Source organism: Cervus canadensis, chromosome 27 (genome assembly GCF_019320065.1).
Source record: "Cervus canadensis isolate Bull #8, Minnesota chromosome 27, ASM1932006v1, whole genome shotgun sequence".
NCBI lineage: Eukaryota > Metazoa > Chordata > Mammalia > Artiodactyla > Cervidae > Cervus > Cervus canadensis.
Genome location: NC_057412.1, coordinates 7,562,545 through 7,585,147, shown reverse-complemented (window position 1 = coordinate 7,585,147; position 22,603 = coordinate 7,562,545). Strand labels below are relative to the sequence as shown.

Genomic DNA, 22,603 nt, shown 5'->3' with positions numbered 1-22,603 from the left:
TGTGTCATTAAAGTCCTCCTGTACTCAAACCTCCTGTCTTGGAAGAGGTTCTAGTTTGAGTATCCTCTGTTGCTTGCTGTTGTGCTCTGGAATCTTGCTTTCTGCTTTATTTAATTGTCCTTTGGTTTGTCTGTTTTGTTTAGGTGTCTTCTGGGATTTCACTTCCCATTTTGTTTGTATAGTCTTTGAGATTTCACTTCCTGTTTTGTTTGTCTTGTTTAAGTATCCTTCAGGAGTTCACTTCCTGCTTTTGTTTGAATGGTTTTTTGGACTTTGCTTTCCAATTTTTATATTTTGTTCATGTAGCTTTTGGGATTTAGCTTCCAAGCTTTTATGAGTAGACTTCAAGATTATGCTTCCTGTTTAGTTTTTGTTGCCAGTTTCTGTTTTCAGGATTTCATTTCCTGTTTTGTTAGTTTTGTATTGTTTTTTTTTTTTTTTTCTGGTGAGTAATTCCTCTTGAAATATGGGAGTTCATTCCCTCGGGGCAAGGTTGCAGAGTTGCCTTATTCTGGAACTTGAGCTGGTTTTATGTATGCTTACAGTCTTGTAAGCATTTGTGTTGCCAGACAATGATTACTGGATGATTTATAATTAATTGACAAGGAAATGAGTCCTGAGTATTCATTGGAAGGACTGATGCTGAAGCTGAAACTCCAATACTTTGGCTACGTGATGCAAAAAACTGACTTATTTGAAAAGACCTTGATGCTGGGAAAGATTGAAGGCGGGAGGAGAAGGGGACGACAGAGGATGAGATGGCTGGATGGCATCACCGACTCAATGGATATGGGTTTGAGTGGACTCCAGGAGTTGGTGATGGACAGGGAGGCCAGACATGCTGCAGTCCATAGGGTCGCAAAATGTCAGATATGACCAAGCAACTGACTGACTTGGGGCTTCTTTGAAATTTCTAAATTAGTTTATCTGAGCAGCCAATTAGAAAAAAAGAAAATAGACAATAATGGAAGCATATTTTAATTGGTATCCATGCATAATTGTGAATTCACTTTTGTTTCCACCAGAGAAACTAACTCATAATTTTCCCAAAGGATTTCCAAATTAAAAAAAAAAAAATTATCTGAAGTTTCTGAGAGCTCTCTCTCTCTCTTCTTCTGATGTTTCCTGTTCTTCTGAAGGCTCTCTTCTTTGCCATCAATCACCTTTGCATAACACTAAAATTGATGTCCCACAGAAGGTAACAATATATCTAATGATGATGGAAAAGTCTGATATGATATGATTTAATATCCATTGTGAGTATGATAAACATTCTGAGAAATATATATATATATTTATATATATATATATATATTTTTTTTTTTTTCCCCCAAAATTCTGACCCCAAGGATACAAAGGTCTTTTTGGAGGGACTTTGCTTTTCTTTTTCTGTGCCTTTGAGACATATATGTTCTACTTGGTCTTCTCTGAGAACTCTTGCCTAAATCATCTCCATTTCCTAATTCTGTAAAAAGTAAAAGAGGAATGAAGAGAGTAACATGGAAGCATATTTGCTACCATATGTAAAATAGATAACCAATGGGAATTTGCTGTATGGCTCGGGGAACTCAAACGGGGCTGTATAACAACCTAGAGAGGTGGGAAGAGGTGGGATTTGGGAGGGAGACTCAAGAGGGTGGGGACATATGTATACCTATGGCTGACTTATGTTGATGAGTCATGGTAGAGAGTATGGCAGAGGCCAGCACCATGTTGTGAGGCGATTGTCTTTCAATCAAAAATAAATAAACTTATTTTAAAAATAAAATAAAAAAGGAAAAGAAGACATTTAAACTAAAATTTCTCAATGAACTCTCATGCTCAAACTGCTTCCTTGAAATTGCTTATCAAGGGCAAATGCAAATCTTAAAATTTTTTCCATAAATAAGGAAAGACTACAGCCATCTGAGAAGTAGATTTAATTTATTCCAGCTGTTATTTATAAATTAGGGAGTTTTATGTTGTACCTGATTTATAACTAAAGTTTCAAAATAAACAAAAATATGAGATTCCCATCTGTATCTATCTATATGTGTGTATGTGCATTATATATGGTATGTTTCTAATTTCATATTGTATTATCAAAATTAATGTGTAAAGAGTTCTATGTAATTGGCTTAAAAAGTAAATGCTTATATAAATTCTCAGAAATGCAAGGCAACCTAACTAAAATGGCTTTCATGTTCACAAAAATTAGGAAATATTAGGTTTAATTAATACAAGCATGTCTTTAGAAGCAGTAATATTAAGTAGAATAGTTTTATTGTACTTAGATTTACTAAAAGTCAAGTTTGTGTTATGTCTGTTATAAAATTTATCAGCATGAAAAATAACTTGGTAAGATATTTCCTAAATAAATAAATGTAAATAGATTAAATAAATGTAAATGTAACAAGATTTTAAGTGACCTCTTTATTTATTTATTTATTTTCCATTTATTTTTATTAGCTGGAGGCTAATTACATTACAATATTGTAGTGGATTTTGCCATACATTGACATGAATCAACCAGGGATTTACATGTGTTCCCCATCCTGATCCCCCCTCCCACCTCCCTCTCCACCCGATCCCTCTGGGTCTTCCCAGTGCACCAGGCCCGAGCACTTGTCTCATGCATCCAACCTGGGCTGGTGATCTGTTTCACCCTTGATAATATACATGTTTCGATGCTGTTCTCTCTAAAGTGACCTCTTTAAAAGTAATCATTTATAGTATTTATACTTAAAAATAATGTCCCCCAACATTTTGATAAATTAAAAATTTATCGTTTTGCTAAACTAAGTTAAATGATAAAAATATATTAACTATTAGATAGGAACTGCTAACCAAAACCACTCACATTGGCCAGGCCCAATATAACCACTTGCATGAATCATATTACAACAGGGGTCTTGGTAAGGAATGCAGAACTAACAATCTAACACTAAGTAGAAGACTTTGGGAAAGATCAAAAAGAGAAAGGAGATGACAGTCCATATGTCCTACCAACATCCCAGAATCCTTCTCACCAGACTCTGTCTTGGCTAAGTGATGAGCACACCACCAGGAAGGACTTTGAGTCAGAATGATTGACCAGAGACAAGCTGGAAACTAACCCCTTTATCATAAACTCCTAGACTGTGAGCCACATAGCAAAGCAGTTTTCTTGGATTTCCTTACCCTGCTGCTCTCTGCCCAGGCATCCCTTACCAATAAAGCCTTTTGCTTTGCAACACATGTGTCTCCTTGGACAATTCATTTCTGAGTGTTAGACAAGAACCCATTCTCAGGCCCTGGAAGAGGTCCCCCTTCCTGCAACATATCTAGATCATTCTCATGCTGCATACTAAGTCGCTTCAGTCGTGTCGACCTCTTTGCGACCCTATGGACCAGAGCCTTCCAGGCTCTACTGTCCATGGGATTCTCCGGGCAAGAATACTTGAGTGGATTGTCATGCCCTCCTCCAGGGGATTTTCCTGACCCAGGGATCGAACCCAAGTCTCCTGCATTGCAGGCAGATTCCTTACCATCTGAACCACTAGGGAAGCCAGAGATCATTCTCAAGTGAAATTAAATACTGAGAGATTAACTACAAAACATAAGCTTCCTCTGGGCTTCCTAGGTGGTGCTAGTGGTAAAGACCCTACCTGTCAAAGCAGGAGACCCAAGAGACGTGGGCTTCTCTGGTGGCTCAGACAGTAAAGAACCACCTGGAATGCAGGAAACACAGGTTTGATCGCTGTGTCAGGAAGCTCCCCTGGAGAAGGGAATGTCAACCCTTTCCAGTATTCTTGCTTTGAGAAGTCCGTGGACAAAGGAGCCTGGTATGCTCCAGTCCATGGGGTCCCAAAGAGTGGGATATGACTGAGCAGCTATTACCTTCAAATTCCAGGCTTTCTTTTACAGAAAACTAAAGAAAGTTGGGGATATTGGTAAATGTGTTCACTGCCTCACTGAGAACCTATCTACAAGAAAGCATGAAATTATAAAATATATTCATAAGTTTGCCAGTCCATAGATTGCTAAAGTAAATGTTCAAAATTGCTTCCTTCCTAGTTTTCACTAGATATTGAAGTTTCAAAGAGTTAAACATTTTCATTATTATACATGATTAAAACTATTAAAATCAATAAGAAAAGCATCTTCATACTGAAAGAATTTTTTAAGTACAAAAATTGAAACGCATCTTGTTAATGGAAAAGAAAGCGATGTTATCCTAAAACTGGCTTTCTTAAATGGGAAAGAAGACAAAGGACACACTAGCATGGGGATAGAAAGTTGTAAAAGGCTTGTGAGAAAAAGAAGTCTTTAGAAAGGAATTTATATGTTGTCAGGATTGGCGAAGATTGGAATAAATTTAGCTAAGTAGATGAGTTTTAACATGAAAAGTAAGCTAGCAAAAAATTAAGCATTGTCTTTTGTTTTTCTCTCTGTGAAGCAGACAGTTTCCTTAGTTATTCTTCTGGTCTTAATAAGAATTTCAAAGAAAGTATTTTCTTTTGTTTTTGTTTACTTTTAATGAAATTTGTCTAGAAAGATAAAGATTTTATATTGTTCACCCAGGGTTTTTACAACTATAAAGCCTTTCATATTTGCCCTATGAAGCCTTCAAATTTTACTATGGTAAAATGGAAAATTAAGAATTGCTTTATAATGAACTTTGATCTTATTTAACTAAGCATTAAAAGGAGAAAAACTTGTTATATTTTGAAAAACTTTCCAAAATCAAATTCTAAATGGTCTTTTTGACTTAGAACTAATCATGAAATAAAGGATGTTTCACAGGACCCCTGAAATATCTCAAGGATACTTAAATATTAAAGATATTTAAAATATCTCTCTCTTTATTAACAAATTAATCAGGGTTATTTGATATGCTAAATTATATAGGAAGCATTGTCAAATAAGAGGTAATATTGCCTTTTTGTTGTTGTTGTGGTTGTTATATCTGTATAGGTATATGTTTATAAGTAGCTGAGTTGGTAAAGAATCTGCCTTCAATGCATGAGACAACTGGTTCGATCCCTGCGTTGAGAAGATCTTCTGGAAAAGGAAATGGCAACCCATTCTAGTATTATTCTTGGTAAATTCCATGGACAGAGGAGCCTAATGGGCTACAGTCCATGGGGTCTCAAGATTTAGGCACAACTTAGCAACTAAACCACCACCATATGTCATAAGTATTTCAAAAACAATGTGAAATTTCTGGAAATCTTATACATCCCAGTATAACATTATCAGTCATAAGTCTAGCTATTTAAAATATTCTATGACTCCTTATGAAAAAAACAAAAAGATATGACACCAGAAGATGAGCTCCCCCAGGTCTGAAGGTGTCCAATATGCTACTAGGGAAGAGCAGAGGATGATTACTAAGAGCTCCAGAAAGAATGAAGTGGCTGTGTTAAAGTGGAAATGACACTCATTTGTGGATGTGTCCGGTGGTGATAGTAAAGTCTGATGCTGTAAAGAACAATATTGCACAGGAACCTGGGATGTTACCAATCAAGGTATATTGAACATGGTCAGGCAGGAGATGGAAAGAGTGAACATCAATATCTTAGGAATTGAACTAAAATGGAAGGGAATGGGCAAATTTAATTCAGATGACCATTATATCTACAGGGACTTCCTTGGTGGCTCAAATGGTAAAGAATCTGCCAGGAATGTGGGACACCTGGGTTGGATCCCTGGATGGGGAAGGTCCCCTAGAGAAGGGAATGGCAACCCACTCTAGTATTCTTGCCTGGGAAATCCCGTGGACAGAAGAACCTGATGGGCTATAGTCCATGGAGCTGGACATGGACAAAAAGTTGGACAGGACTGACCGACTAACACACACATTATATAGACTACTATGGGCAAGATTCTTCAGAAGAAATGTAGTAGCTTACATAGTCAACAAAAAAGTTGGAAATGCTGGGTTTGGGTGCAACCTCAAAAGTGACAGAATGATCTCAGTTTGTTTCCACACAAACCTTTCAACATCACAGTTATCCAAATCCATGCCACATCCACTGATGCCAAAGAAGATGGTTTACCCATTCTCTGAAGACCTACAAGACCTTCTAGAACTAACAACAACAACATCAAAATGTCTTTTTCATCATAGGAGATATGAATACAAAAGTAGGAAGTCAACAGGCAAGTTTGGCTTTGGAGTACAAAGTGAAGCAGGGCAAAGGCTAACAGAGTTTTGTCAAGAGAAAACTCTGGTTTTAGCAAACTGGTCATAGTAAACACTCTTCTCCAATAATGCAAGAGATGACTTTACACGTGGACATCACAAAATGGTCAATTCCAAAGTCAGATTGATTATAGTATTTTCAGATGACAATAGAGAATCTCTATCCAGTCAGCAAAACAAGACCTGAAACTGACTGTGGCTCAGATCACGGGCTCCTTATTGAAAAATTCAGGCTTATGTTGAACACAGAAGGGAAAAACCTTAGATCATTGAGGTATGACCTAAAGCAAATCCCTTATGATTACATAGTGGAGGTGATGAATAGATTCAAGGGATCAGATCTTGTAGATAGAGTCCCTGAAACACTATGGACAGAAGTTTGTAACATTGTGCAGGAGGCAGTGCGTAAAACCATCACTAAGAAAAAGAAATGCAAAAAGGCAAAGTGATTGTCTCAGGAGGCTTCACAAATAGCTGAAGAAAGATGTGAAAAGCAATAGAGAAAGGGAAAGATACACCCAACTGAATGCAGAGTTCCAGGGAATAGCAAGGAGAAATAAGAAGAAAACAATAGAACAGGAAAGTCTAGAGATCTCCTCAAAAAAATTAGAGATACCAAAAAAAAAAAAAAAAAAATTTCATTCAAGAATGGGCACAATAAAGACAAAATGGTAAAGACCAAACAGAGGCAGGAGAGATTAGAAGTTGCAAGAATACACAAAAGAACTGTACCAAAAAAAAAAAGTACTAATAGGAAAAGCATGATGGTGTGGTCACTCACCTAGAGTCAGACATTCTAAAGTGTGAAGCTTAGGAAGCATTACTGTGAACCAAGCTAGTGGAGGTGATAGAATTTTAGCTAAGCTATTTCAAATCCAAAAAGATGATGCTGTGAAACTTATACTCAATATATCAGCAAATTTGGAAAACTCAACAGTGGCCACAGAACTGGAAAAAGCCAGTTTCGTTCCAATCCCAAAGAAAGGCAACGCCAAAGAATGTTTAAACTACTGTATAAATGATCTTATTTAATATGCAAGTAAGGATATTGTCAAAATCCTTCAAGCTAGCCTTCAGCAGTACATGATCCAAGAGCTTCCAGATGTACATTCTGGGTTTAGAAAAGGCAGAGGAACCAGAGATCAAATTGTCAACATTCCATGGATCATAGAGAAATCAAGGGAATTCTAGAAAAACATCTACTTCTGTTTCACTGACTACATAAAAACCTCGACTGTGTGGATCACAACTGTGGAATATTTTCAAACGGAGAATACTAGTCCACTTTACCTGTCTTCTGAGAAACCTGTATGCGGGTCAAGAAGCGATAGTTAGAACCAGACATGGAACAATGGACTGGTTCAAAATTGGGAAAGGAGTATGATAAGGTTGTACATTGTCAGCCTGCTTATTTAACTCACATGCAGAGTGCATCATTCAAAATGCCAGGCTGGATTAATCACAAGCTGGAATCAAAATTTCTGGGAGAAATATCAATAACTTTAGATATATAGATACTACTACTTTAATGGCAGAAAGTGAACAGGAACTAAAGAGCCTCTTGATGAGGGTGAAGGAGAGTGAAAAAGCTGGCTTAAAACTCAGTATTCAAAAACTAGATCACAGCATATTTTTCCATCACTTCATGGCAAATAGACAAGGGAAAAGTGGAATCAGTGGCAGATTTTTATTTTCTTGAGTTCCAAAATCACTGCAGATTATGACTGCAGCTGTGAAATTAAAATATGCTTGCTTCTTGGAAGAAAAGTTATGACAAACTTAAACAGTATATTAAAAAGCAGAGATAACACTTTGCTGGCAAAGGTCCATATAGTCAAATCTATGGTTTTTCCAGTAGTTATGTACAGATATGAGAGTTGGCCTATAAAGAAGGCAGTGTTCAAAGAAATTTATGCTTTTGAACTATGGTGCTGGAGAAGACTCCTGAGAGTCCCTTACTGCCAGGAGATCAAACCAGTCAATCCTAAAGAAAATTGACCATGAATATTCATTGGAAGGACTGATACTCAATAAGAAGCTCCAGTACTTTGGCCAGTTGATGCAAAGAGCTGATTCATATACAAAGACCCTGAAGCTGGGAAAGACTGAGGCAAAAGAAGAAGAGGATGGCTGAGGAGCCAATGATTATATAGCATCACTGACTCAGTGGAAAAAAAAAAAAATTTTGAGCAAATTCTGGGAGGTAGTGAACAATAGAGGAGCTTGTGCTGGCCTCTCTATGGGGTTGCAAAGAATTGGTATTAACTTATCAACTGAACTACAAAAACATGACACAGAAAGAACTTACTTTTCTTGTCAATTACACTGTAATAGTCTTTAACCATGTTGTTTTAAGTCTTTGCCATTTATAGACAAAATGAATTGTTTTATTTTGAAACAATTATAAATGCATTTCATCTTTAGAAAAATTCATGCAAAGGACTCTGACACCATAGAAGGCAGGTTACTAATAAATTTTATATCATATCATTGACCTAGGTAAAAATTACAGAAATCTAATGAAGAAACTGATAGCTTTATAACCAGCTAACAAATGATTAAGATCAAGAATTAATTACATGGGAATGAATGAACTGATAAGAAAATTATAATTTTAATGACATTTTAATTGAAATATTGTTCTTTTACATTTTGCTTTTCCTGATTTATGGAAACACATTCTCTAAAACAGTGATTTGATAAGTAAACTTTTGCAAACACAGATTAAACATTTATATTCACCCCTACTTTACCATCCAGAATTTGGAAATTCTTAGTACTATTTTCATGCGAATATAGTTATCTATGTAAGTTCAGTCAGAATCTCAGTTCAGTTCAGTCACTCAGTCATGTCTGACTCTTTGCAACCCCATGGATTGTAGCATTCCAGGCTTCCCTGTCCTTTTCCAACTCCCTCAGCTTGATCAAACTCATGTCCATCCAGTTGGTAATGCCATCCAGTCATCTCTTCCTCTGTCATCCCCTTCTCCTGCCTTCAATCTTTCCCAGCATCAGGGTCTTTTCCAGTGAGTCTTCAGGTGGTCATCAGGCATCAGATGGCCAAAGTATTGGAGCTTCAGCTTCAGCATCAGTCCTTCCAATGAATGTTCAGAACTGATTTCCTTCAGGATTTATTGATTTGATCTCCTTGAAGTCCAAGGGACTCTCAAGAGTCTTCTCCAACACCACAGTTCTACATTCCTTCTAGAGTGTTTTTCATTTCAGTAATTGTATTGTTTGTCTCTGCGTGTTTATTCTTTAATTCTTCTAGGTATTTGTTAGCTGATCTTGAATTTTCTTCGTTTTGTTTTCAAGGTTTTTGATCATCTTTACTGTCATTATTCTGAATTCTTCTTCAGGGAGTTTGCCTATTTCCTCTTCATTTATTTGGACTTCTATGTTTCTTGTTTGTTCCTCCATTTGTGTGGTATTTCTCTGCCTTTTCATTCTTTTTTTTTTTTTTTTTTAACTTATTGTGTTTGAGGTTTCCTTTTCCCAGGCTTCAAGATTGAATTATTTCTCCCTTTTGGTTTCTGCCCTCCTAAGCTTGGTCCAGTTGTTTGTGTAAGGTTCATATAGGGTGAGATTTGTGCTGAATTTTTGTTTGACTGGTTTGATCTCCTTGCTGTCCAAAGGACTCTCAAGAGTCTTCTCCAATACCACAATTCAAAGGCAACAATTCTTTGGCACTCGGCCTTCTTTATGGTCCACCTCTCACATCTGTACGTGACTATTGGAAAAACCATAGCTTTAACTAGACAGACCTTTGTAAAAAAGTGATATCTTTGCTTTTTAAGATGTTGTCTAGGTTAATCAGTTTTCTTTCCAAGGAACAAGTGTCTTTTAATTTCATAGTTGCAGTCACTATCTGCAATGATTTTGGAGCCCAAGAAAATAAAATCTAATACTGTTTCTAATTTTTCCCATCTATTTGCCATGAAATGATAGGACTAGATGCCATAATCTTCTTTTTTTGAACGTTGGGTTTTAAGCCAGCTTTTTCACTTTCCTCTTTCACCCTCTTCAAGAGACTCTTTGGTTCCTCTTGCTTTCTGCCATTAATGTGGTGTCATCTTCATATCTGAGGTTTTAATATTTCTCCAGGCAATCTTGATTCCAGCTTGTTATTCATCCAGTCCAACATTTTATATGATGTACTCTGCATAAAGTTAAATAAATTGGGTGAGCATATACATCTTTGGTTTACTCCTTTCCTGATTTGGACCCAGTCCATTGCTGCATGTCCAGTTCTAACTATTGCTTCTTGATCTACATTTTAGTATTAAATGCCTTTATGGATATTAGGTTCAAATGCTGTTAATTGTTTTTGAAATTTTGTTATTTTATCTGTAAATGAAACTGATCCTGAATTTTTCTAGTTTTCTTCGATATCTGGCTATTACTCTCCAAACTAGTGTTTCTAGTTTTCATTTCAACCTTTTAATTTGGAATCATTGAGAATTAAAACTGTCCTTTAACTAAATGCTTGATGATGTCATGAGAGACATTTCAAATGTCAAAACAGGGTTCAACTCTGATATCTAAATATATTTAGCTGACTCTCCTCTGAATTTGGTGACTTATTGTGATCCAGGTTGCAATTACTTAAGCTAATTATTGTGTTAATTTCTACTCTCTGTTGTTTTTAAACTGGTCACACTTTGTATCACTTGTTACTATACTGCTGCTATAGGTTGACATCCTCCACAAGAAAAATCATAGTTTGATGTCTGCAGATGATTGACTACCCTTAAATAATCCCTCCTAATGTAGACCTGCCTCTTAAGCAACCTATATGCAGATCAGGAAGCAATAGTTAGAACTGGACATGGACCAACAGACTGGTTCTAAATAGGAAAAGGAGTATGTCAAGACTGTATGTTGTCACCTTGCTTATTTAACTTATACGCAGAGTACATCATGAGAAACGCTGGGCTGGAAGAAGCACAAGCTGGAATCAAGATTGCTGGGAGAAATATCAATAACCTCAGATATGCAGATGACACCACCTTTATGGCAGAGAGTGAAGAGGAACTAAAAAGCCTCTTGATGAAAGTGAAAGAGGAGAGTGAAAAAGTTGGCTTAAAGCTTAAAGCTCAACATTCAGAAAACTAAGATCATGGCATCCAGTCCCATCACTTCATGGGAAATAGATAAAGAAACAGTGGAAACAGTGTCAGACTTTATTTTTGGGGGGATCCAAAATCACTGCAGATGGTGATTGCAGCCATGAAATTACTCCTTGGAAGGAAAGTTATGACCAACCTAGATAGCATATTAAAAAGCAGAGACATTACTTTGCCAACAAAGGTCTGTCTGGTCAAGGCTATGGCTTTTCCAGTGGTCATGTATGGATGTGAGAGTTGGACTGTGAAGAAAGCTGAGCACCGAAAAAATGATGCTTTTGAACTGTGGTGTTGGAGAAGATTCTTGAGAGTCCCTTGGACTGCAAGGAGATCCAACCAGTCCATCCTAAAGGAGATCAGTCCTGGGTGTTCATTGGAAGGACTGATGCTGAAGCTGAAACTCCAGTACTTTGGCCACCTCATGCGAAGAGTTGACTCATTGGAAAAGACCCTGATGCTGGGAGAGATTGCGGGCAGGAGGAGAAGGGGATGACAGAGGATGAGATGGCTGGATGGAAACACCGACTCGATGGACATGAGTTTGAGTGAACTCTGGGAGTTGGTGATGGACAGGGAGGCCTGGCGCTCTGCGATTCATGGGGTTGCAAACAGTCAGACACGACTGAGCGACTGAACTGAACTGAATTGAAGGTAGATCAATACATTTCTGCCATTTCAGATCCTGCCTAAGACTCACTTCCAAATGATTCCCGTTGTTCCAATGTTAATGTAAACTCTCTAAAAGTGTACTTCTCTCCCAACCACTTCTTTCTCTCCTTCTTGGGACATGACTTTGAGAACAAGAGTTCCCAGTGCCAAGGGAGTTGATATTTGTGCCAAATAACACAGTGATTGACCGTCAGTGCTTTCTACAGAAAGATCTTAATCAAAAGGGAAAATTATAAAAGGAAAATCACAAAGAAGTCACTATTGTTGAGAGAGTGTTCTAAAATTAAGCCAAGAGAGCCATTAAGGGAGTGTAACTTTGCACGTCTCAGCCTGGATGGAATCTGACATTTTGACCTAATGAAGTCATTCAGAACATCTGTCAGAATCTAGTGACAGTCTATCTCCTTATTGAACCCCTACTGTGCAATAACTCATGTTTCCTTAAGGACAAATACTTTTCAACTCACATCAGGGTCAATCACAATTGTTGCTGGGCAACTTCTAATAATTTCATGGAGTTTTGTCTTTATAAGCCTCTGACTCTTTCTCATCCTGAAAACACGGAGGTTACCCACATCTGTGCCTCCTGAATTCCTATTATTAAGAACCCAGATATGCTTTTTTCCTTATTTGCATTATTTTCTCTTGCATTATTTTGTTGTTGTTGACATGCATCAGAATGTAAAATGGATCTTTTTATAGTGGATTCTGGTCTAGGTGTGAAACCCGGTACTCTCTAAATCTTTCCCTATTAAATTTTCTGATTTTTATGATTCTATTTTCATGTAGAAAACTTTATTTTTAAAAAAAATAATTTTATTTATATCTATTACAGAAATCATGCATACATCTTTGTTTTTTCCTAAATAATTCATCAAGACCTATCCATGGTTTCATCTACCTTATTCCAAAGCTGACATGGTTAGACTGAACATTAACCTTCTGACTATGATATTTCGCCAATATTTACCTGTTTTTTTTAATTACCTTCCTGAGTTTTCCCAACTACAGAATGATTAATTTCTTATTATTTCTTATTTTGTTACCATTATCTCCTCTTTCAGTGAAATCTATACCATTTCAGACATGCTTTCTCTTGTGTTTAAATTCATCCTCCTCTGTCTAATTTTAAGGTTACAAAATCTGTGTGCTGTACACATTTACACATTTTTAAACACAAAAATAACATACAACGTGCTGATCAGAGGTGCACAAGCAGCACACATCAATATAGCTTTAAAATCTGTCCTCATCACTTACAATATGTATGAAACATGAAAAGTTAATTTTTCTGTACTTCATTTCTTTCATCTGTGAAATGGAGCTGGTAACAGTAAATTTCACTATAATAAAGAAATTAATGCGTTATTAGATGTAGAGCAGTAGTGTAGCGTCTAGTACACAGTAATCACTTGGTTTTTACCTATGATTAGAATTTATTGCAGTGATATTTTTTTCCCTTGAGGGAACCACATAAAGTAATTCTGCAGCAATAAAAGACTGAGTTGTGATGACCTACTTAGTTTGTCCATGTTAAACATTTGCCAAGAAAACATCTGGAGATCAGCTGGGATCTCAATAAAAGAAATTAAAGGACAGCAGACAATAAAAATCCACTATTATGTACGAATAGGAAATCATCCAACAATAAAAGTTTGGTATAAGCATTAAAAGCAAAACAAAATCAATAATTATAGCATTAGAATTGAGAGAAAAACTTGAGAATATTGGTAAAACTGTTATTTTCTTGGATTGGAGGATATTATATTAAAAGCACTTTCCCAAATAAATTTAATGTAATTCAAACTTACATCCACACTTTTTAAACATAAAATTTGTATAAAATAATGAAAAAGTGAAAGAGCTGATAATTATTTTTTAAGTGGGAATAAAATAAGAACAACTGATATAACTATATAAACATATTGCTTGAATGACAATTAAATAATAAAGAGTATTTTTAAATCACAATAATAAACTTATATGGCCTTAATCATGGACATATCATTGAAATAGAAGAAATAGTCCTGAAACGTTATGAATCCTACATAAATACTTAGCAAAATAATTGAAACAACACAATTTGAAAGAGATTAAATTGTATTTTCATAAACAATGTGGTAAAATTGGCTAGTTACTCCAGAGAAAATTCCAGAATATTTCTCTGTAGTAAACAAGCTGTAGGAAAAATTAAGAAATCAAAATAAAATAGCAATAACTGTTTTAATTAAAAGAACATAATTCATATTTATTTCACTTTCATATAGAGGGCCATTAAACAAAAGTCTAAATATGTTGAATTATTCATAAGGAAAAGACTGAGAGATTTGAATGTATAGAGATAGCCAGCTTAAAGATATTATTTTAAACCACAAAGAGACACCACTACAGACTCTTAAAATAGTTAAAGATACAGAGCAACTGCTCTTTTATATCCTGCCAAGAAAGGATAATTGGCACAGCCCCTTTGGAAAATATTTTAATATTAGCCACTGAAGTTGAAGACACATAATCCTTAAGACACAACAGTTCTAATGAAGTGCTCCAAGGGAAATTTGGGATGAGGAACTCAAGTCACTGGCATGATTTTTCATAACTATCTTATCCTTGATAACTGTGTACAGCAGTGTATATGAATCTACAAAAGTAATGTTAAGTGAAATCAGCCAACACAGGAGAAAGTACTTTATGTATGATGTCCCATAATAGCTGATAAAAATGCATGATATTGGAAGTCAGATTAATGAGGAAGGATAAAAGGGTCATGTTTTTTTGAGGACACAAGAGATTTCTAAGATGCTGGCAAAGTTCTAGTTCTTCAACTGGTTGTTTTGTAGGCATTTATTATTATTATTATTATTATTATTCACAGATCTGTTCCTTTGGTTGTGTTCACTTTTGTGTAAGGAACCAAAGAAGCTATAAAAGTGTGCTTTTCAGATTTTCAACTGAAAACCATACTGTAAAGCATGTAATTAATTGATTGCCTTTGGATTCCCTACAGCATTCACTGAGACCACACAGTTCCTGAGTTGCCACTAGCCAATGTATCCACAGTGGGGTACAAGAACCTGTCCATTTCTACCCAACTAAGAAATCCTGAAGTGGACATTATTTGCTCTGGGGCTTCCCAGCAGCCCACCCAAGACTTCCTCAGAACTACCCTGCCATCTGAGACTCTCACGACCTAATCCTTGATTTTTTCTTTCTTTCTTCTGTCTCAAGTCTCAGGCCTACATCATGACTTATGGCATATCTCTGCTTATTCTTTTTTTCTCTCTTTCATTTTTTATTTAATTCAATTTTTAAAAAAATTTCTTTTGGAAAGTGAAGTGAAAGTCTTAGTCGCTCAGTCATGTCCAGTTGTTTGTGACCTCATTGACTGTACCCCTTCAGGCTCCTCTGTCTGTGGAACTCTCCAGGCAAGAATACTGGAGTGGCTAACCATTCCAGGAGATCTTCCCAAACCAGGGATCAAACAGAGCTCCAAGGGAAATTTGGGGTGAGAAGCTCAAGTCACTGGCATCATTTTTCATAACAATTTTCATAACAATTCATAACATGGGTCTTGAGCATTGCAGGCAGATTCCTTACTATCTGAGCCACCAGAATATTGCAAATCAATTTTTTTTAAATTGAAATATGATTGATTTACAATGTTGTGTTAATTTCAGGTGTACTGCAAAGTGGATCAGTTATACATATTCATATATGCACTCTTTTTAAGATTCTTTTTCCAGGGGATAAGAGGGAATAAAGTGGGAGATTGGGATTGACATGTAATAAATAAAACAGGGAACCTTCTGTTCATTCTTGCTCCCTCTCCCTTAGAGTTTTTATGAACACCTCTCTGATAAATCTCTTTCACTTCTTATTTCATCTTGGAGTCTGCTTCCTAGATGTGCATTAACACTGTTGGAAGCAAAAGTGATCAGACAGGCTATAAGGTATTTTTTGGCATGGCTCATCTTCCAGCTTGAAAACTTGGAAAAAATTTTCCAAGTTCTATAAACTATGCTGAAATATATCTTTGGAAAATATCCCCAGGGACAGAGAACTCCCTGGCTGATTTAGTGATCCAGTTATTTCTAAGGTGTGGAAGGAACAAGTTGCCTTAATATCTTGCAGAAGAATAATGAAGAACTGAGGACAGTTGAATCCTTAATGACAAAATGTGAAATTCAGAGAGCATCTCTGAGGTTTTACAAAGAGTCATAGTGTTGTAAAACTCCAGGGAATATTGAATGCCTAGGCAAGACTAGATGGGGAAACAGTGGAAACAGTGTCAGACTTTATTTTGGTGGGGGGGGGGGGAGCTCCAAAATCACTGCAGATGGTGATTGCAGCCATGAAACTAAAAGACGCTTACTCCTTGGAAGGAGAGTTATGACCAACCTAGATAGCATATTAAAAAGCAGAGACATTACTTTGCCAACAAAGTCTGTCTAGTCAAGGCTATGGTTTTTCCAGTGGTCATGTATGTGAGAATTGGACTATGAAGAAAGCTGAGCACTGAAAAATTGATGCTTTTGAACTGTGGTGTTGGAAAAAATTCTTGAGAATCCCTTGGACTGCAAGGAGATCCAACCAGTCCATCCTAAAGGAGATCAGTCCTGGGTGTTCATTGGAAGGACTGCTGCTGAAGCTGAAGCTCCAGTATTTTGGCCACCTCATGCGAACAGTTGACTCAATGGAAAAGACCCTGATGCTGGAAGGGATTGGGGGCAGGAGGAGAAGGGGACGACAGAGGATGAGATGGCTGGATGGCATCACTGACTCGATGGACATGAGTTTGGGTAGACTCCGAGAGATGGTGATGGACAAGGAGGCCTGGCGTGCTGCGATTCATGGGGTCGCAAAGAGTCAGACACGACTGAGCGTCTGAACTGAACTGAACTGACTGAGGCAAGACTGATCTCTTCTGCTTTAAGTCTCGAGCCCAGGTTGGAAAAAAAATCTTAGGTTATAATATGCCACATAGGATCATAAAGGCTTACCTGGTGGCTTAGATGGGAAAGAATCCGCCTGCAATGCAGGAGACCCGGTTTCGATCCCTGAGTTGGGAAGATGTCATGGTGAAAGCAATGGCTACTCACTCCAATATTCTTGCCTGGAGAATCCGATGGATGGAGGAGCCCGGTGGGCTACAGTCCCTGGGGTCACTAAGAGGGGACATGACTGAGTAACACACACACACAAAGGAGCATCCACACAGAGAGGGCAGCAGGAAAAGCCTCTTTGAAAAGATACAACATTGAATTTGCTCTTTAAAATTGCAAACAATTTCAATTGTTTATAAATACAAAAATTAAAAATAATTAAGCCTCAAGGAAATGAATAAGAAAAGGTGAAAAGTCAACATCCATCTAAGGAGAGGTTGACGCATCTATTTTGACAAATGTTGCATAGCAGATGAGAAAGCTAAAAATGCAGTCGGGGAAACCTACTTGGCCGTCCTGTGGTTAACAGTCTGTGCTGCGTCTGCAGGGGGCACAGTTTAATCCCTGATCAGAAAACTAGGATCATGAGTGCCCTGTGGCATGACCAAAATACAAATAATTATGTAACAAAATTTTTAAAAATTCAGAGAATACACTGGCCTACAAGATGCTAAGGCACAAAGCAGAGAAGTAGGAGCCTTTGCAGTTATTTTGCAATCATGAATATAATGCCAAATATGACCAAGAATAGCAGTAGCCCTCTTTATATTTTCACTCCAATCAATATTCAATAAAAATGTGCTATAGGTGCTCAGCGCTTACACCCCATAAGAGAAATATACTTCTTCCTAAAGATATAAAACGAAAACAATTTAAAAACACTGGTGTTTGAATTAGTTGGAGAGACATGTTCCTTGTTAGCTAGAGGTGAGAATGTATGCTTTAGATTAAAGAATCTGATTACATTGGGACAGCAGTTTGCCTCTGGTGTTTTGGTCTTGTACATACTTTAGATATCTTTGTCTGTTAACTTACGACACATGAAACACATCTATGATCATATGACAAGCAAATCTTCAGGTATCCTTTTTTGTTTCTCCCTCTACAATCAGCTGCCCTTACCTTCTGTACTATGTTTAATGCAATTCTTGACTCATCTACTGAAGATGTATTTACCTGGCTAGTTGACATAAAGACATGGAAAAGTACAAAGAGCATGATTAAATGGTCTTGTGAACTGTTTGTCATTGTGTGATTCTAGCCTTGTCAAGGAGAGATATGTGGAGTTTTATTTATTTTTTTTTTAAGAAAACCAAACCAAACAAAACATTTTGGTTCATTGAGGAGCTTTCTATCTAACCATTAAAGAAAGCCAATTTTCTGAAAGGCAAATGAACAAATACCTAGGAATATATTATAAAAATGGAAGGTTAAATAAATGCATTTTTATTTTTAAGGAACCAACCAAACAGTTTTTAAAATTAAAAGCCTATAAAACGTTGGATGCATTATGTATATCCCTAAGATATAGTGTATTTCAGGCTGACTAACTTAATTTGAGATAAAATTTCAGGACTACATAAATATGCCTTTGAGACTATAGAAATAAAGGAACACTCCTAAAATTGTTTTATAAATTTAGCATAATCTTGATACCCAAGTCAAAAGAAAAAAAATGTAGGTCAATCTCACTTCTGAAAAATAATTAAATATTCCATACATGAAAAAATCAACAACATTAACATAAAAATCCTCATGCTAGTCAATTTGACTCTAACCTAGAAATTAAAGGATGGCTTTATAGACAAGATTTGTGAGTGTTTATGTTAGTCGCCTAGTTGTGTTTGACTCTTTGCCACCCCCATGAACTATAGCCCACCAGGCTCCTCTGTCCATGGAATTCTCCAGGCAAGAATATAGGATGAGGTAGCCATTCCTTTCTCCAGGGGATTTTCTCAATCCAGGGACTGAACTTGTGTCTCCTGCATTGCAGACAGATTCTTTACAGTCTGAGCCAACAGGGAAGCCCAGACAAATTATACACCTACCTAATATCTATTCTTTTCTTTTTGCTTGCTAATAAAAACTGTATTTACCTGGTAAGTAATTTCTCCTTTAAATTTCACTTTCATATCTTTGCAAAGATGCCATTTGACACAGTTGTATCCAATGAAATACTATTAAATCTACCAGAACATTTGAGTGGAATACTTTTTTTCTGTCTTTCAACAAAAGGGACAGAGATTTAAAGTCACCCTTTTCCATCTCTTTATTTATTGAATAATGATATGATGTCTGAAGCTCTAGTAGCTACCCTGGAACTAGGTAAAAATGTGAGAATGAAATACAATAAGCTAAGAATGACACAGTGAAAAGATGATAAAAGCCTGGATCCCTGACTCCATGTTTAAGTAATGAATTATTAATTTTGTCTACTAGCCATCTCTTGACTTATGTGGGGGGAAATTTGCTTATATTGATGTTAGTTTAGTTTTGTGATTATTTGCTAGTGACAGCACTCCTAACTGATATATCTCTAACATAAATAAATGCTATTCACCACATTAATAGACCTGATGGTTGAAACACAGGTGGTCAACTCAATAGATGTAGCAAAGACATTTTTTAAAAAACACATTTTTATAATAAAATAAATACAAAGTAGAATTCAAACAAAACTTTTTAAATCTTGAAACAAGCATAATTAGTGGCAGACTATTTGAGGCATTAGCTTTTAACTCATTTGTTTAAAATAGATTTAAACAAAACATAATACATGCAGCAAGACTGGACTATGCCAAAATTATAATAATAATTTATAAACATTAGTGGGTGCTGAATGGGGTATTTACCATTTTTCTCAACGTTTTGGCTCTGAAAGTCCCAAAAGAACAAGAATATTAGAGAGGCTCAGTCAGTTCAGTCTCTCAGCAGTGTCCAGCTCTTTGCTAGCCCATGGACTGCAGCACGCCAGGCTTTGCTGTCCATCACCAATGCCTGGAGCTTGTTCAAACTCATGACCATTGAGTCAGTGATGTTATCCAAGCATCTCATCCTCTGTCGTCCCCTTCTCTTCCTGCCTTCAATCTTTCCAAGCACCAGGGTCTTTTCCAAGGAGTCAGTTCTTCACATCAGGTGGCCAAAGTATTGGAGTTTCAGCTTCAGCATCAGTCCTTCCAATGAATATTCAGGACTGATTTCCTTTAGGATGGACTGGTTGGATCTAAGGGACTCTCTCAAGAGTTTTCTCCAACACCATAGTTCAAAAACATCAATTCTTCAGTGCTCAGCTTTCTTTATAATCCAACTCTCATATCCATACATGATTATTGGAAAAACCATAGCTTTGAAAAGCTGATATTCTAAAGAGATATACAGCTAGCCACTAATTTGCAGAATTTAAATACACCTTGACTTAAGTTGATTAAAAGGCAACCTAACACCTTCCCTCATCCCATAGAAGAGAGTTCTAGATTATTTATGAACATAAGTATTTATTCTTATTTCTCTGCAGGTTCAAGATGGAAGATTTTCTGAAACTTCCTAGAAATGACAGGAAGTTGCCTATGTTCCCAGTGATCATCATGGCAAGCAGTAGCGTTCTCTTACACAACAGTATGGTCATTCATTCATCTTGTTCAGTGCACAGCTAATCTCATAAACTATAAAGTAAATGCACTCTGGCAAGAACCCATGCCTTTCTTCTGGGTCAAGCAAAGGCCACGGCACATAACTGGCATCAGTCAATGTGATCTCACCAGTGAGAGCTGGCTGCCTGAGCTGCCTCTGTCTGGAGGGAGATTTCCAGAGGTCAGAAACTAAAGGTGAGTTACCAGAGGCCACCAGAGAGTGAATATTAGGCAATTACAGTATATACATGTTCACAGGGAAAATTTTGTAGAATTCACTAACACTGCCCTTGGAAGACAGAGCATTTGGGTGCTTGCCACATTTGTAGGCATTGACAATGAAATAAAATTTTGCAAATAATCCAAGTTAGATGTAAAGAATTTTGCCCTCTTCCTCTGACACTCTCTTTTTCTTTCAATTTTCGAGGATCCAGAATATCAAGGGAGGATAAGACAATAAAACTGACAAACAAAACCCAGGGTTTTAACACTTCCTCCACTGTGAGTTCACTAGCTAAGGAGTAGACTCCAACTACAGGAGAGAGAAGAAGACGAGTTAGCTATGCTTGATGTTTTGGTTAGATTTGAAATTTAAATCCCTGAAGAAAATTGTAATTATTAAAAAAAAAACAAAAAAAAACCTTATATTTGCAATTGAATGTGACCTTAAACATAGAAACTCTCTTGTCATCCAGGCATGGGAAAAGAGATTTTATATAAAACCACAAAAATGAAGGGCTTCCTCAGTAGTTCAGTGGTAAAGAATCCACCTGCAATGCAGGAAGAATCCATTTGATTTCTGGGTCAGGAGGATCCCCAGGAGAAGGAAATGGTAACACTCTCCAATATTCTTGCCTGGGAAATCCTGCGGATAGAGGAGCCTGGCAGGATATAATCCATGGGGTCTCAAAGAGTTGGACATGACTGAGTGACTGAGAATGTATGGGGATTAATTAAGGGAGAAAAAAGTAAAGCAAGTTATATTTGTATTCCATTGAGTTTAGAAATTTCAAAATCTGGTAAAATTTTAAGAAACTCCAAATATTTTTAGAGATACTGAGCTTTTTAACATGCTCATCTGTTTTGGTGTGAATAAATAATGTTAGATTCAATTTTTAAGTACTGTGAGAAAGAAACTATGATCTAATTTCATTACAATCATAATCAGGATGAGAGATAAAACAGTACATGTTTGTGTGATTCCTTGTTCATTTTTCTGTCTTTGAGTCTTCTAAATATCTTTGACAAGCCATCTGTTCTGCCTGGTCTCTTATCTCATGTCCTCCACTTGCATTAAAGGATTAAATCTTTACTTTAGGTCAAGACTTGGTGAATTAAGCCATCTATATTTACCCTAAAATTTATTGGTATCATGAGTGAGCGTGGGAGACACTGGATACTAGTCATAAGCACATGTCAGGTGATTGAAATTTTCTTTCCTATCCCACCTCTTTAATCCTGTAAGATTAGAGGTTTGAAGTTCAGACCTGGGCTAGACGGACAGAGCAGACATTAAAGGAATTTTCTCTCTCTCATATGTACTTCTGTGTTCCAGAAGGACAAAACATTCTGACCTTTATAGCAATGTGGATTTTAGGAACATTATGAATAAATAAGCAATTTAGGCGAGCTTTGTGAAGCCCACCGCTGAGGCTGAGACCCCAAAGTTGAAAGCACTGTCTGCTATTCTCAGAGTAAGGAAGAAAGCAAAGAGAAGGAAGAAGGAGACACAAGAGGACGGAAGAAGTGAGTGTAAGCGAAGGAGACCACAGACTGACATTTTCGTCATTTTAACCAAATGTTTGTGAATGACATGACAGAGTTTGTACTGTAAAATCATGCTTGTTTCCAGATTCTGAGCATAACATGTTCAACTGAAAAGGTTTAAAGGCATAATGAAATATTAATCCAGAGTCCATCCAGTTTTATGAAATATTTTTTACTTTCTTTATCTTGCTTCTAAATTTCATCCATCTGGTCAAACATGAAATCAGAATAAGGGAATTACTGTTATTTATGAGGTTTATTTTGGATGCGTTCTGAGTTTTCATCTCATTTAGATCCTTCTGTATC

The 22,603-nt window shown here is 36.7% G+C and overlaps 1 long non-coding RNA gene across 1 annotated transcript; it reads right to left on the bottom strand.

Annotated features, from left to right (window-relative positions):
- Positions 1 to 745: 745 nt before the first annotated feature.
- LOC122428632 lies at positions 746 to 21,895 on the bottom strand. The gene is made up of 3 exons (XR_006265783.1): positions 21,884 to 21,895; positions 11,813 to 11,817; positions 746 to 888 (listed from the first exon to the last, which is right to left on the bottom strand). It is a non-coding gene; the product is annotated as an uncharacterized LOC122428632 (long non-coding RNA).
- Between the last annotated feature and the right edge of the window lie 708 nt (positions 21,896 to 22,603).